The 15,718-nt window shown below is 32.4% G+C and overlaps 1 protein-coding gene across 1 annotated transcript in view; it reads right to left on the minus strand.

Moving 5' to 3' along the window:
• Positions 1-15,718, minus strand: part of Bmp2k (BMP2 inducible kinase) — a 128,066-nt gene that overhangs the window by 8,867 nt on the left and 103,481 nt on the right. The gene's annotated exons all lie outside the window — the stretch shown is intronic.

A 15,718-nucleotide genomic window follows, 5' to 3' on the forward strand; every position in this document is an offset into this window, starting at 1 on the left:
GGCGTAGAGGAGGCATCAGGGAAAAGAAAATTGCAGTAATTCCAGTTAAGAGATTATGTTAGCTTTGATGACAATAGCAGAAGGGTAAATAAAAGTGGAATACATCTACTGTCGTGTATAACTAATTAGAACAAATTTTTTTTAAATAACAAAATATACATTCTACTGTCATGTATAACTAAAAAAAAGTGGAAGAGTCAGATTGAAGAGAAAAATTCAGGAAAGATGGCAATACCATTAACATACAAAGAGTAAGTAAGAAATAAGTTGAACTGGGGATATATATCATTATATCATATATAATGATATATAACTTGGTGAATGAGTGCTCACCTAACATGGGCTTGCCCTGGGTACAATCCCCAGCATTGAATAAAATTTTTTTTTTCCTAAAGAAGCTGGGAAGTAGAGATAATAAAAATTTCATTTTGGACACATTAAGCTTGATGATGTGTAAATCATTTGACATGCAGTTAAGGATAAAGCAGATATCCACGGCTTGAGCACGTTTAGTGTTTAAAGAAAATAGATTTGGGTATTATCACCATGTAGAGAGAGAGAGAGTCACAGACTAAAGGACATCACCTAAAAAGAAAAGAAGGCAAAACTGAGCCCCAGGGTGCAAAACATTCAGAAGTCAGTAGAAGAGGAAATTGCAAAGTGAATTGATAAGTACCAGTCTAAGAGGACTAAGCCCATGCAAGTGCAATGTCATGGAAGCCAATAGAGAAGACAGTTTCCAGGAGAGATGAGAGACAACAGAGCCAGAAGGTGCAAAGAGCTACACTAAACTGAAAACAGAATGTGGCCATTGATCTACTCATCTTTAGAGGTTTATTGGCAACCTTGACCTTGGTAGTGCTAGTAAAGACTGAGTGGGAGATAAGATTATAGAAAATTCCATCAGGTTATACTTAAATAGAAATATAACCTGCCAATTCCTTAAAATCAGTTAAGAGCTATATGCTACCTTTTATCCTAACAGAGTAGGACCAAATCAAATACATTCTCAAGTTTGACTATTCTCCCATACAGCATACTTCTGATATTAAAAAACAAAAATTACTTTTATATTGAGTAGAATTTATTTTCATGGATTATTAACTCAAAATATGTATGGTTCCAGGAAACTCCCAGTCATCACTCATGGACTATTTCTGCTAAGATACATTTTATCTTATTACCTCAAGTAACTGAATAGCTTAGTAACCTGCTATGCACAACCCTCACCTTTGTTCATGGACACCTCCAGTAACATCACAATGTTTCCTAATATACATTTCAAAGAATGCTATTCCTGTAATAAGAAGCAAACAATTCTGTGGTCTCAGGCAACCAAGTCTATGGAATGATGCACTCAATATTCTGCTTCCACCCCACTCACCTGGAATATGCTTGTTAGAGGTGCTAATGAACCCCACACAGAAGAATCTTTAATTTTTATAAAACTAGCATTTCCCAAATTTTCTTCTCTGTGCTTTTATTTACAGGTAACACCTGTTAACCTTTATAAACAATGATGTACCCAAGCACTTTGGGGAAATGCTTTTCTGGGAGATTTTCCATTTCTAGGGAACTTAATTTTATTCCTGAAGATCTTCTGGAACATTTAACGCAGTATATAGTCCACTTTGCAGAGTGTCCTTCAATTCACCTTTACTTTATTATTTTTATAGTTCAATTACAGTCTTCTTAAAATATATTGTTTCCATTACCCAACTAGCCATCTCTTCTTTCCAGAACACACCTGCTGCACTCTTATTCTGACTGCCCTGTTATCTTCTCAACATTGCATAAAAAGAGATAAAAATATTTGTTGTGAAGTGCCATGCAGATACATTTTTGTAACTGTCAGTGTGGATATAAATTTGTGAGGTCTTTTTACTTACCATTTTTTAAAACACATCTTTCCAATGAAAACATTGCCCATTATTCTGATCGGAGCATAAAAAAATATTGTATATAACACTTTTAAATATTTATCACTACATTGTTTCTAGTTTTACTGCATTTAAAATAGAACCATGTCACTTGTGCACCTTTTTTTTTTCCTTAAGGAAAAAAACCCTCCCTTTTTAGCACTTTGATTTTATCCATTTATTGTTATTTCCTTCTTATGAATAATACACATAAGGATATATATATGTGTGTAGTATAAAAATAACTCAATAACAATCCTGCCAAAAATCACAGCTATTCTAACCTTTCCTCATGCATGCAACGGAATAATAATAGGTTTTATTTCATATTGTTGTTGTGAAGAAAAGACTAAAAACAGTGCATGACACACTGTAAGCACCTTATTATCATCATCCTCTCCAGGGAAAAGCCAAATTCAATTATTTCATCCACCACATTCAATAATCTTCTAGTAATTTTTCAGGGCTTAATTAATCTAAATGAGAGGAAAATGGGGAGGAGGGAGAAGAGAAGAAGCAACTCTTATCAATAATTCAAGAGAAGCTCAGGTCCACTTTAGAAATGACCAGAAACAAAGTATGCTAACAAATGTATATCCACACCCAAGGATATATTTTTGATCCTGGAAATTATATCTCTGATTTTTAAATAGCTACATTAGAGAGCACAGTATAAGAAATGAAAAAGAACTAATTTTAAAAAGAGCAAGAAAACACACAGTGATGGCATCTTTGTGGTTTCAGAATAGGTCCGTAAAAAGTATAGGCAACTGATTGATGTAGACAGAATAGTTTTATTTATTATTATCTTCACTTCATAAAACTAAAATATTCATCTAAATTCCTTTGTCTCCCATATTCTCATAGTCCATTACTCTCTACTTCTTCAAATTTCTACTCCTTCATAAACTTTGTAGTCAAGAGCAATAATAAGGCTCTCTGAAAACATAACAACTTTAGTGGTAAGCACCATTAAACCAGATTTAAGTCTATGTTGTCAGATCTCTCTAGTACCTCCTGTTAAAAGAAGATTAAAAAGAAGATTCTGACCTGCCAGAATAATCCTAGATAAGTTTACATTCTGCAGTAAAAGCAATCTAACTAAGCATCCCCTCTTCGTTGTGAAGCTAAAAGACCCAAGAAAGAAATGGGAATTATACAAAGGAAAAAAAATATAATGGGCTGGGGATGTAGCTCAAGCGGTAGTGCGCTCGCCTGGCATGCGCAGGGCGCTGGGTTCAATCCTTAGCACCACACAAAAAATAAAATAAAATAAAGATGTTGTGTCCACCGAAAACTAAAAAATATTAAAAATTCTCTCTCTTTAAAAAAAAAAAAATTGTGTCAATATACACGCATTCCTCAGTATCTGAAGGGAATTGTTATAGGACCTTTCCCAGATATCAAAATCCTCTTTATGCTCAAATCCCTTAAATAAAATGATGTAGCATTTGCATATAAGCCACTTCATCCTCCTGTATACCTTAAATCATCTCTAGATGACGTATAATAACACAACATAAATGCTATGTAAAAAGTTGTTTTTAACAACTGTATTGTTTAAGGAATGATGACAAGAAAAAAATCTGAACATGTTCAATTCAAGTGAACTAGTTTTTAATATTTCTGATCCACAATTGGTTGAATCCAAGGATGTAGAAGGTCAACTGTATTTTAAGGCTTTTAATCCTGATCTATAGACACAAAAGATGGTCAAAGTGAGTATAACAAGTTAGTTGGTTTTAGCCATACAATGTATATAGTACTTTAAAATCTGGGCCCTAGCAAAATCCATTTATTTTCCTAAACATAGTCCTGTAATTAAAAAAAAAAAAGTCAATTATTCCCATTATTTGCTTCTGAAGACAGACTGCTTCTTCTCAGTTGTTAGACATAATTGATCTACTATGAAATTTAATCAGGATTATCTCACTGCCAAAGTTAATTTCTCAAAAGTATAGCCCTAAATATGTTGCTTTTTAATTCAATATATCATAAATCCTAATAATACAAATCTCAGTAAATGTGGAGATTATAACAAAAAATGGGTGTTTTTCAAGTGAGTGGAAGGGAAGCTATAATACTTAAAATAAGCACTAGGAATGTGTACTTACAGCATAAATAAATGTTTAGAATGTGGATCTTATCTCAGTTACATCTTTTCTTTATTAATTCATTTTGGTAACACACTGTAAAATTTCCTATGTTGATCCATTAATTTTTATCTGTGGCTTTAAGCAGAGAATGTCTCTTTCCTTAAACTAAATATATATAATAATGGGGATGGGGTTGTGGTTTAGCAGCAGAGCACTCACCTAGCACATGGGACGTGCTGGGTTTGATAGCACCACATAAAAATAAATAAATAAAATAAAGGTATATTAAAAAAAGAAATATAGTAGAATGATATTTTGATGGGATGACTTCTACTCAAGTCAATGTTCTTCATTTTGTGCCATAAAACTATAACCTAAAAATTTCAGTTTTTAGTATCTTAGCAAGAAGCTAAGATACTAAATGAAGTCACAATGAAGTACTTATTAATTTATTCAGTTATTTAATATGCAAATGGTATGAAAAAAATCTGTGATCATTTATCAGCAAATCTTTAAAAAAGGGTTAATCAACTGAGAGCTATTATTTCACTGTTCCCCAAAGAACAACAAACAAGAAGACCATCAAGTCAAAACATATTATTTTTTGTGTGAAAAAACTCAAAATAGTGAATACATTAATATATTCCACGTATATATAAGTATATGTAAGAAAAGTATGGGATAAAACTTTATGGCATGTACTAGGGATATTTGTTTCTATTTTTAAATAAGAAAAACATTTTCAAAGATTCAGCATTGTGAATTAAGAATACTAAATGTTCAGAGCCTACATTTGTAAAATGACACACTTTCAAAATTGGAAGAAACTTCGAAGATTATATAATGAATAATGGTCTAAACCATTTCAAAATGAACTGAAACTTTCACCTGAGGGGACATATCTAACTACCAGAAGCACTTGGACCAGAATGCAGGTCTTAACATCTGGTTTAGAGATCTTTAGATTCTTTACTTCCATTGGACTCCATTATCTGAAATAATAGCAATTCTAGTCTTTTGAGGTTGGTTTTGATGGCTGGAAACAGCCAAAGTTCGTTCAAAGCCAAAGACTAAATGAAAATAAGGCAAGTGACTAAGATAAGCTATGCAGATTTAAGAAAATTATTAAGAATAGCAAAGGTAGGTTATTAAGTCCTAAATTCTATTTAAGTTAGAAATTCTCAAAGAAATTCCAAGTACTATAAAAAATGTTAAGAGTAAGTATCACTGAAGTAAATGTCAAGAGGATCAGTACTTATTTATACATATAAATTCTGATGATTAAAATCATTCTTATTGTTTTACTTTATTTTATATACAGAACAGCAAAACAGTCAATAATCAAAGCTATGTTTCAATAATCAAACAATCTCAGAAAAAAATAAGCTAAACAAGTGAGACAACCAATTAGCCATTTGGCAACTATTTAAAAATATATGTCATATTTCCCCTCTTTCATCAGTAGAAAATACAAAATGAAAATGCCTTTTGATGACCTGTATTATTTGGAATCATGCCTTATTTAGTGTTTGACCCTCTTCATCTGTAAAGTAGGGATAACAATAAACATCTGCCTCACAAATTTGTAGCAGGAATTAAAGTGAAAATACATGTAAAGTAGTAGTACCTTGTAGGTACTCATTAAAGGGTCATTATGGTTATTGCTACTATATGATACCAATTATATTATCAGTTTTTAGTTACTCATAGAGTACCTAACTGTATACTTCTAATGGTACTAAGAAATGAAACCAGATGGATTAGGAAGTAACACTGTCAAGTGTACAAATGTAGTGCCAACAGCTTTTCATATACTATCTCTCAATTCCCCAGTATTAGGTTCCCACATTTGAGTGAAAATGCTCTGTAAGGTATGCTACAATCTTGCTCAGAGTTCTTCTCTTCCATCTTAATAACTACAGCTTCAAATTTTTCCCTCTTGTTTTCCATGTTGGATCACTGTTATGACTTCCTACCATTTCAAAGATATACATAGTTACCACCCAAATCTCAGTTCTTGACTTTTTTCTACTTTTTTCTTTTGGATAATCTTAATCCTATTTCATTGCTTCAACTGTATTTTTAAAGCATAAAACAAGAAGGTATTTCTATATATTTAGTCCAGTCTCTCTGAAAACATAAGAAATTTAAAGCGGATTAAGTTTAAGGCCACATAACAAAGCCATGGGGATTTCTCTTGCTGCCGACACTAGCTTCAAATTCTTATCTGTAAATTCAAGAATTAACCTAACACTAGGATATTTAACATAGCTTATCATCAACCCTTTACAAAAGACAACCATAAATTTGTCATATATATATATGACAAGGCTATATATATATATAGCCTTTTTACAAACCCCTACCTGACAAGTAAAAAGTTCCAACAGGACAAACAATGTATTGTTTCCATTTTACCAAATAGTACTCTGTAGTATGGTATACTTGAGAATGTTTTATAATGCATAAGGTTACATTGTAGAAATATTATAAAGTTTTTATTTAAAAATAAAAAATAATACTCAACTTTACAAGATCCACAGAAGAAAAACATCCAAATAAGCCTTAGTTTCCTCTCCTATAAAATAGGGACAATATTGTAACTTACCTGAAAGAATTCAAAATTATAACAGTCTTTCTTATTTGGTGAAATTTTATTAAATATTGGTGGAGGTATATGTGAGAGAGACAAAGATTAGATTACTCAAGTATAGTTTAATAATGAATTCATTCATTGAGATACTGAATGGCATTCAAAGATACATGAGATAGTACCTAACTTCAAGAAGCTTATCCTTTATTTCAACAGATTCTTAAAATGATTATGTTCACTTATGCACTCAGAATCCCATTATTAATCCTGATTCTACTGATTTGGAAAATGAGTGATCAAGGTAAAAAACAACAAGGCAGTTCTGAAAAACAAGTTTACCTCATCAAATGGATCTAAGACATAAATTTACCTATTTTATGTTTGTGAGTTTTCCAAAAAGAAAATTTCCAAGTGTTCAAATTTCAAAGATCAAAACAGGGCTCAAACTCAAAAGCCAAATTTTTAGTCAATACTTAAAATGATATTTCTCTGAGTAGGTTTTTATGTATTTGTTATAGTATTCTTTTAAATAAATACTTCATAAGTGAGATTCTAGTTAATCCCACACTGAACCTTCAAAAATACTGTACCAAAATATGTAGAAAACACAAAGTGAGAGGAGAGAAGCATATATTACATCATATCGTCCTCATCACCCACTCTTCTAATCAGGTTTCCATGTAGAGTAGAGGGCAGTTTTCTTTTAGTTATAAAACAGGTGGTACACACTTTTAATCTCGTACAAAGCTTCCAGAAAAAAAAAAAAAACAGAAAATTTGTTTTGATGTTCTTTTCTTTGCTATCAGATTATAGAGGATCAATGGCTTGAAACTGCTATTGTAATTACATGCCTTCTGTTGTCTCATCACTGAGGGTAAAAAGGAGGGTTGTAAGATTCTAAAGCGTACTTTGAATTGGTAGCATACTGCCAACCATCATTTCCATGCAGTTTACCATGTAGGCCCAAGGATTAGTGGATTAAGATTAGGTTTTATCAAAGTCTGTACGATTTCTCTAAAGACACAGTAGGTGACAGGGTTTATAAAAGAAGAGAATCATGGTAGTTGTAAACACAGCTTCCCTCCACCAGACTAAAAATGCCATAAAACTAACATCTCTATTATGTTATGAATAATTGTAGATTTTTTTTAGTTGTAGATGAGGCAATCTTTATTTATTTTTTTATGTGGTGTTGAGGATAGAATCCAGTGCCTCACACATACGAGGTAAGCACTCAACCACTGAGCTACAACCACAGCCCCATATTATTGTAGATTTTCATCACACAATCACACACAATTTTATAATACTTGCCTCTTCTTCTAAACTAACTGCAACCAACCAACAGAAATTATACAGTAAAGGAGACTGACATCTCTGTACCCCAGTTAACAGCAAGCTAGACTGAAACCTGGGAACCTTATAAATCCACAACAGCTGTCTCATACCCACATATTCCAAACTATCTGACTTCTCAAGCCACTGGCCCTGCCATTATTTTATCTCAGCAGACAACCTTGCCCCATACTTCACAGAAAAAGTAAAGCCACTGAGCATTAATTCTTCTTAATTTCCAATCACAAACCTTTATATCTATATCCAGTCTCAAGAAGAGAAACTGTCATATCTTGGTAGACACTGATCCTTCCATCTATGCTATTATTGCCATCTCCTTTAGGGCAGTTTTGGGGCTTGGGGGTCTTTTTCTTTTTTTTTTTTGTAATTTTTTATAATACTATTTTTTCTTTTTTCCTTTATCTTCAGTCTTTATATATAAAATCTTTCCCTTAATCCTTACCTATCTTTCTCTATTAGTACAGTTGGATGCCTGCAAAGAATAACACACCATTGATATCTTAATGTCTTCATCACCCATTTATTTGTCAATCCACTACAATCAGGATTCCAATTACATTATTTTGACCAATATGAAATAATTACTAAATGCTAACTTTAATGGATCGCTTCCAGTCATCTTATTCTCATGAGTATTTTCCAAGGCATGGTTAATCCCCTCTCCCTTTTCCTCAGCTCTCTTCTACTTCTCTTGTCTCTATGGTCCTTTCCCCACCCCATCTCCTCTGTTTTGCCCCTTAAGTGTCATAGAATTACCCTGAATTCACTTCTCAGCATTTTACTCTCTTTCCTCTCTGATGTAAATCTGCCTCTCTGGCCAAGATTTCCGACTTGAAGGCAAGTTCCCCGTGCCTAAATGCCTACTAATAATATTTCAGTGCTGCCGCAGCACACCCACCAAAACTCAAACACAATCTATGTGAAACTGAACACTTCCCCTTAACCTACTTTATGTTTTCCCTTTCTAGAAAAGAACATCACCAATTTCATTAAACCAAAATCCTGATAATCACTTTAGGTTTCTTTCTTTCCCTCAATGCCTCTTGTTCCTTCCCATATGATATTAAATGCTATAGATTCTTGCCTCTGTAACATCTCTCAGGCCATCATTTTTTTACTTATATTAAAAAACATAAAATAAATAAATATTTTTGAAAAGAAAATTTTATATAGAATGACCCTAAATTCCAAATAAATATTTACATATGAAGGTAAAATAAAGGTAGTATGGGAACACATCAGAACGTGAATACTATTTATGTCTGTGTAAAGAAATTATACATCAATTTTTTTCTTTTTTATGTTTTGCTCTTCTTTCAATTATCTACTGTTCTTTTATTTTGGCGGGGGGGAGGGGCACAGGGGATTAAACTCAGGGGCATGCCCAACCACTAAGCCATATTCCCAGACCTATTTTGTATTTTATTTAGAGACAGGATCTCACTGAGTTGCTTAGCACCTTGCTTTTTGCTGAGGCTGGCTTTGAATTCGAGAGCCTCCTGCCTCAGCCTCCTGAGCCATTGGGATTACAGTCATGCATCACCATGCCTGGCAATCTACTATTCTTTTACTATAATGCTTATAATCAAAAACTAAAACTTTTTTAAAGTAAATCAAATCACATACCCTTAGGACTGCTATATTTTGAGTTGATAAATCCATAATAAGCACTGGAGATCCAATGCATGTTTTCTGCACTTTAACAAGTCTTTAAAAAAATTTTAACCACTAATTAAAATGATCTGTGGTAAAGAAACAAGTTTACTTCTTATTTTCATTATTAATTTCCAATTCACATTGTCCAAGTGATTCAACACACATAAAGTTAATTTCTTACTTGCTGTTAATTTCTGGAGTAATTTTGCTATAGTCCACACTGAGGAGTACTCAGTCTTCCCAGCTCTGATTTCAGTCATCTAGTTTATATTCTACTATGTATTCTTTCTAGAATGCATATCTAATCAAATTCCTTTCCTGTTTAAAGTCCTCCCATCTCTGTTACCATCTTCGTATCATAGCCCCTGCCTGCTTCTATGGTTTAATTTTCCCCCCTCACCTAATGCTGTCATCCTCAAATGCATGCAGTTCCCCGAACATACTAAATGTCTCTGACCTTTACTCACAACTATTTTCTCTACTTGAATACCCTGCATTATTTTTTCCTGCAAGTTCACTCAAAGGTATTCTTTTCTCAACATTTACAATAAATAATACCTTTTCCACAAAGCTTTCCTCATTTCCCAATCACAATTTAGCCAAAACAAGACCCCTATCTCCTTTGTGCGCCCACTGAGTATACATCTATCATAGCACCTTCAATATTTAATTGCACATGGTTTTCATGTCCATCTCTACCTAAATAAACTCTGAGCCTTGACAGGCAAATACTTTAATCTTTATTATAATCCTTTTCAGATTTTTAAGCAAAACCATAAGTAGTAATAGCTTCTAAATTATTAACTTCTGAGACTACACCCACATTAACCAAGGCTAGGAAATTGGAAAGTGGAAGAAATAAGAGGCACCAATGCAAATGCAAATTAAAACAGAAGTTTATCTGTACATGGCTGAGCACTTATTGTAAAAATGCTATGAAAACAAGGCGCTAAGTGGAAAGAAAAATAATCAAAAGTTTTAAATACACTAGTCTTAAAAAGTATAAAATTTATGAGTTGGAGGCACAGCTCATTGGTAGAGTGCTTATCTAGCAGTTGCAAGTCCTGTAAGATTATGTCAATTAGTGATGATCTAGCCATATTAGTGTATAAACACTGTGAAGTTTGAAATCATCTTATATTTCTTGAGACACATTTTGTATTAAGTAACTGTAACTCTGTTAAAATGGTGATAATAAGATTAAGAGTGTTTTGTTTTATATTATTCAAAGTTTCATGATATTTTTCATTTTACTTGCATTTTTCTATCTTTTCATTTAAAAATTTCATTTAAAATTTTAATTCAATTATAGCATATTTTTGTATACTACTATATAATATTCCTTACTATTACTAAAATAAGCTGCATCAAATTTCGTCTACAAAACAGGTCATAATTTAATAATTTGTCTAATACTGGGTGATTTGTATGATTAAATTTACTTCTACAACTAATGCTATATTTAACATTTCTATAGCTGCCTTTTCCCAAAAAACTTTAAATTTCTTTAGAATAAGTTCCCAGAAATAAAAGTTTTTTTAAAAACTCAAAGAACATAAACATTTTATTCTTAAACAGCTTTCCAAAAAGTTGTATGATCAGCAAAATATCAGCATAGTAATTTCATTCCATATTTTAAGCATTATATATTTTTCCTGCAAGTCACTCACATGTATTCAAGAATACATGTATACATATATTCATAAATATACACAAACATGTGTATATATACATGTATGTGTATCTATCTATATATTTAAAAAATAATACTATATGATTTTAACACAGTTCATTTGTACAATTTCTCCCCCCAAAAAAACAATTTATTTAAAACAAAATACTTAAAACAATATATTTGAGGGAAATATCAAAATTCTAAAATTAAACACTGTAAGTAAATATGCATTTTCAAATGCTGTACTGAGTATATAAATTGATGTTTTAATTCTGTAGGAATATCTAGCAATTAATCAATTTTGCAAATGCTCATTATTCCTTAAAGAATAATGTTATGTGTCAAATACTAATATATGTGACTATTTAGTAAAGAATTATTCAAAATATTGTCAACTTCTGTTGAATTTGCAGAAAGTAGAAAAGACATAATGTGATCAAATACAGTGTAACCAAATATTAGAAATTAGAAATTCCTGTGCAATTAAAAAGATTTGTAAAAATCAAGTACACATATCACCTGTTTGAAAATGCAAAGTAATAGCTTTTAAGATGTTAGGATCTCACTGTACTGTATTCAGCATATTTAATAGAAAACAAGACAAAAATAAACATTTCCTTAAACTACTGTTGTCAGACATTTTTCATGCTTCAAAAAATACTTTTCTTATTAATCATTAAAAAAAAACCCTATAAGTGAGCCAGGGTTGTGGCTCAGTGGTAGAGCGCTTGCAGAGCATGTGTGAGGCACTGGGTTCAATCCCAGCACTACATAAAAATAAACAAAATAAAGTTATTGTGTCCATCTACAACTAAAAAAAACCCTATAAATCATGTGTTACATACTATTATTATCCTCATTTTATATGAGGAAATGATTCAGAGAGGTCATTTGCCTTGGTCACACAATTAGTAAGAAATGAAGCTCAAACTTAACTCACATAATCTTGGCTTCATAGCTGGATAATTTTTAAATATTTAAGTATAATTAAATGTTATTTCTAATTCTGACTTTTTCAATACACATTCTTTGAGTACTGTACCAGAATACAGACATTTGTACACAAAACTGCCAAAGTTTAGTTTGATCATTAGCTCACCATACCCAATATTCTATCTCTGGTAATGACACCTAGATCATTAGTTGTGAGGAAATGAATGGCATTTATAATATTCACTGCAAAGAACATTAGGTTCTAACTCAAAAGGCAAAGTGGGAAAAATTAAATGCATACTATGATTGCAACTAATTAAAATGTTTTTATATAAAATTAGAGTATACTTGACAATAATATTATGGTGTTTTGCTCTAAAAATTATTTTCTAATGGTGTTAGATGTTTAAAGACAAATCTGAGATAAATCTCCAATATCCTTCGTGAATTAAACTTCCTTTTAAAAACTGAAAACACAATATATTTTTTTGTTGTTGTTGTTTAAACTACATCATGGTCAAGTAGAATGGATCTAAGAAATTCAAGAGTGTATCTAAGACTAGGCATTCCCCTAATCTGATCTTCCTCCACTTCTGCATCACATTTTGTCTTTAAAATGCCTGGGGAACACTGAATGTAATAAGCAAACTACTTTACAACTTTTAAGTCTTAGTTTACATGCCACCTTCTTGGGAAGTAAAGGATCAGCATCTATACTTAAAGTGAAAGACAAAGAATAAAAGATGAGTAAAATCATGACAAAGATGTACAAAAGTTATCCTTTGAGAAATAAAAATATACTGAATACAAGAAATAAATGCTATGTCTGATAAGAAATAATTTTGGTAATACAAAATTAAGGGAATTTCTAAGATGCAAATATGAAAGACAAAGAGATGGAGAACAGGGAAAAAAAATAATTAAAGGATCAATCCACAAAGCACCATATCCTAATAATAGGATTTACCAAAAAAAGAAAGAAAGAAAGAAGTATGGTAGGGAAAAAAGAGTGAGAAAGAATAAAAGAAAATTACCAAAAGACATAAGGCAAGAAAACGTAAGTTTCCAGATTGAAAAGGTCCACAAGGCTCCAAGCACAATGAATAAAAAAAGACGCATATTAAGGTAAAATACCTTGAATATTCACAGCAAGTTAATAATTGCTTAAAAAGGTTAAGAAAGGAAAGAGAAGAAAAACAATAACTAAATAAAAACCCAGTACAGGTCACCTACAAAGATCAATGATAAGAATGGCATTGGATTTCAAAGTGGCACTACGAGAAGGCAGAATACAATAAAGCAGTGCCTCTAGAATTCAGAGAGAAAAGTTTAACCTAAAACTATTTTCCTAATCATTTGATTGGTCTAGTGTCAGTTTTAAGAGAAAAAAGAGAGACTTGTAGGTATCAAAGTTTATTAAAATTTGTTCTACCATGAATACTTTCTCAAGAAATGATCAGAAGAGTTGTTCTACAAAGAACAGAGGAGATACAGGAATTTCCAGAAGACCAAAGGGTAAAATTAAAGAACATATTAGGATTACAGTTGCATTGCAGGCCCAAAAAGTAATCAGTTCAGACTGCACAGTTCCAGAAGAGATATAATCAGATAAAAATGAAAATGATAGCCACCTTAAACTGGAAAGAAATTTGCACTTCCAAATGCAGATTAATCAATGCAGGATATATTAAAAAGGCTGTAGCTCAGTGGTAGAGCACCTGCCTTACATTTGTGAGGCACTGGGTTCGATCTTCTGCACCACATAAAAATAAATACATTGTATCCATCTACAACTAAAAAAAATATTTTTTAAAAAACTAAGCAAAGAGAATTCATAGTAATTATAAACACAGAAATCAACTCCAGGAGAAACAAAACCTTACAGAGGACAGGCAATGTGCATGGCACACTGGACCTCTGTGATGACAAATACTTACATATTCAAAGAATGCACATGTTGAATACTGATTCACCTAAAAACTGTGCTGGAAGAATGGGAGGAAAAGGATACCCATATATGCAGTCATGCATCACTTAAAAACTATAAGAAACTAGGATATGTTCTGAGAAATGCATCATTAGTCCACTTAATGTGAACATCAGTGAGCTGATAGAAACTAAGATAGCTACAGCATTAGTAGGCAATGTAATTGTGTGTGTGTGTCCACATGTGCAAACACACTAAAGACCCAACCCAAGGCCACAGGCATGCTAAACACACACTACCAATGAGCTACATGCCCACCTCCTAGATATATAATCTTAATTATAATCTTATGCAGTTGTGATCATATATATGGTCCTTCATTGACCAAATATCATTATGTGCCACACGACTGTATGTCATGGTTAGTATATTTGTGTGACAGGGGCCAGCAGTGCAATTAATCTAAATCCTCATTACCCATAACAAGAAGTTTGTAGGTATTATCTAAAATTGTGGTGGAAGGGATAAAACGTAGCAAAATAGCATGATATATTAAAAGACCAGAAGGAAAAAAATCACCTCTAAGGAAGAGGTATTTAACAGGGAAGAGGTATTTAACAGGGAAGAGTATCAAAAGGAAGCAATCATAGCTTTTTTTTTCCATAATAAGCCTAGTTTATATCTGACTTTAAAACACACGCGCACACACACACACACATTATTTTAATAAAAATGAAGTTTCAATTAAAAATTATTTGAGGGTTGGGAATACAACTCAGTGATAGAATACTTCCCTAGCATGTGTAAGGCCCAGGTTCCATTCCCAGCACCACACATACATTCAAAAAAAAACACTCCTCAGACCGAGCAACAATGGCACCTGTCATCCTGGCTACTAGGGACAGTAAGGTGGGAAAATTACTTGAAACCAGCCTGGACAACACAGCAAAACTTCATCCAAAAACCAAAACAAAACAAGACTAGGGACATAGCTCAATGATAGCACACTTTCCTAGCATGTGCTATATCCTGGGTTCAACTGCCAGTATCACAAAGAAAGTTATTTTGTAAAATAATAATAAATTGAAAAAAGACAAAATATAAGCTAATCTATTACAATATCAAAGTTAAGATGTAAAATTCTAACAGGGATGAATCCTACTTGATCATGATGCACAATCTTTTTGATATGTTTCTGTATCCAATTTGCCAGAATTTTATTGAGGATTTTTGCATCTATGTTCATTAGAGATACTGGTCTGTAGTTTTCTTTCTTTGAAGTGTCTTTGTCAGGTTTAGGAATCAGGGTGATGTTGGCCTTGTAGAATGAATTTGGAAGTTCTCCCTCTTTTCCTATTTCCTGAAATAACTTGAAAAGTATTGGTATTAGTTCTTCTTTAAAGGTTTTGTAAAACTCTGCTGTATACCCATCCGGTCCTGGGCTTTTCTTAGTTGGTAGTTTTTGATGGTTTCTTCTATTTCCTCAATTGATATTGGTCTGTTTAGGTTGTCTATATCCTCCTGACTCAATCTGGGCAGATCTATGACGTAAGAAAATTTATC

Source organism: Marmota marmota, unplaced genomic scaffold (genome assembly GCF_001458135.2).
Source record: "Marmota marmota marmota unplaced genomic scaffold, marMar, whole genome shotgun sequence".
NCBI classification, from domain to species: domain Eukaryota; kingdom Metazoa; phylum Chordata; class Mammalia; order Rodentia; family Sciuridae; genus Marmota; species Marmota marmota.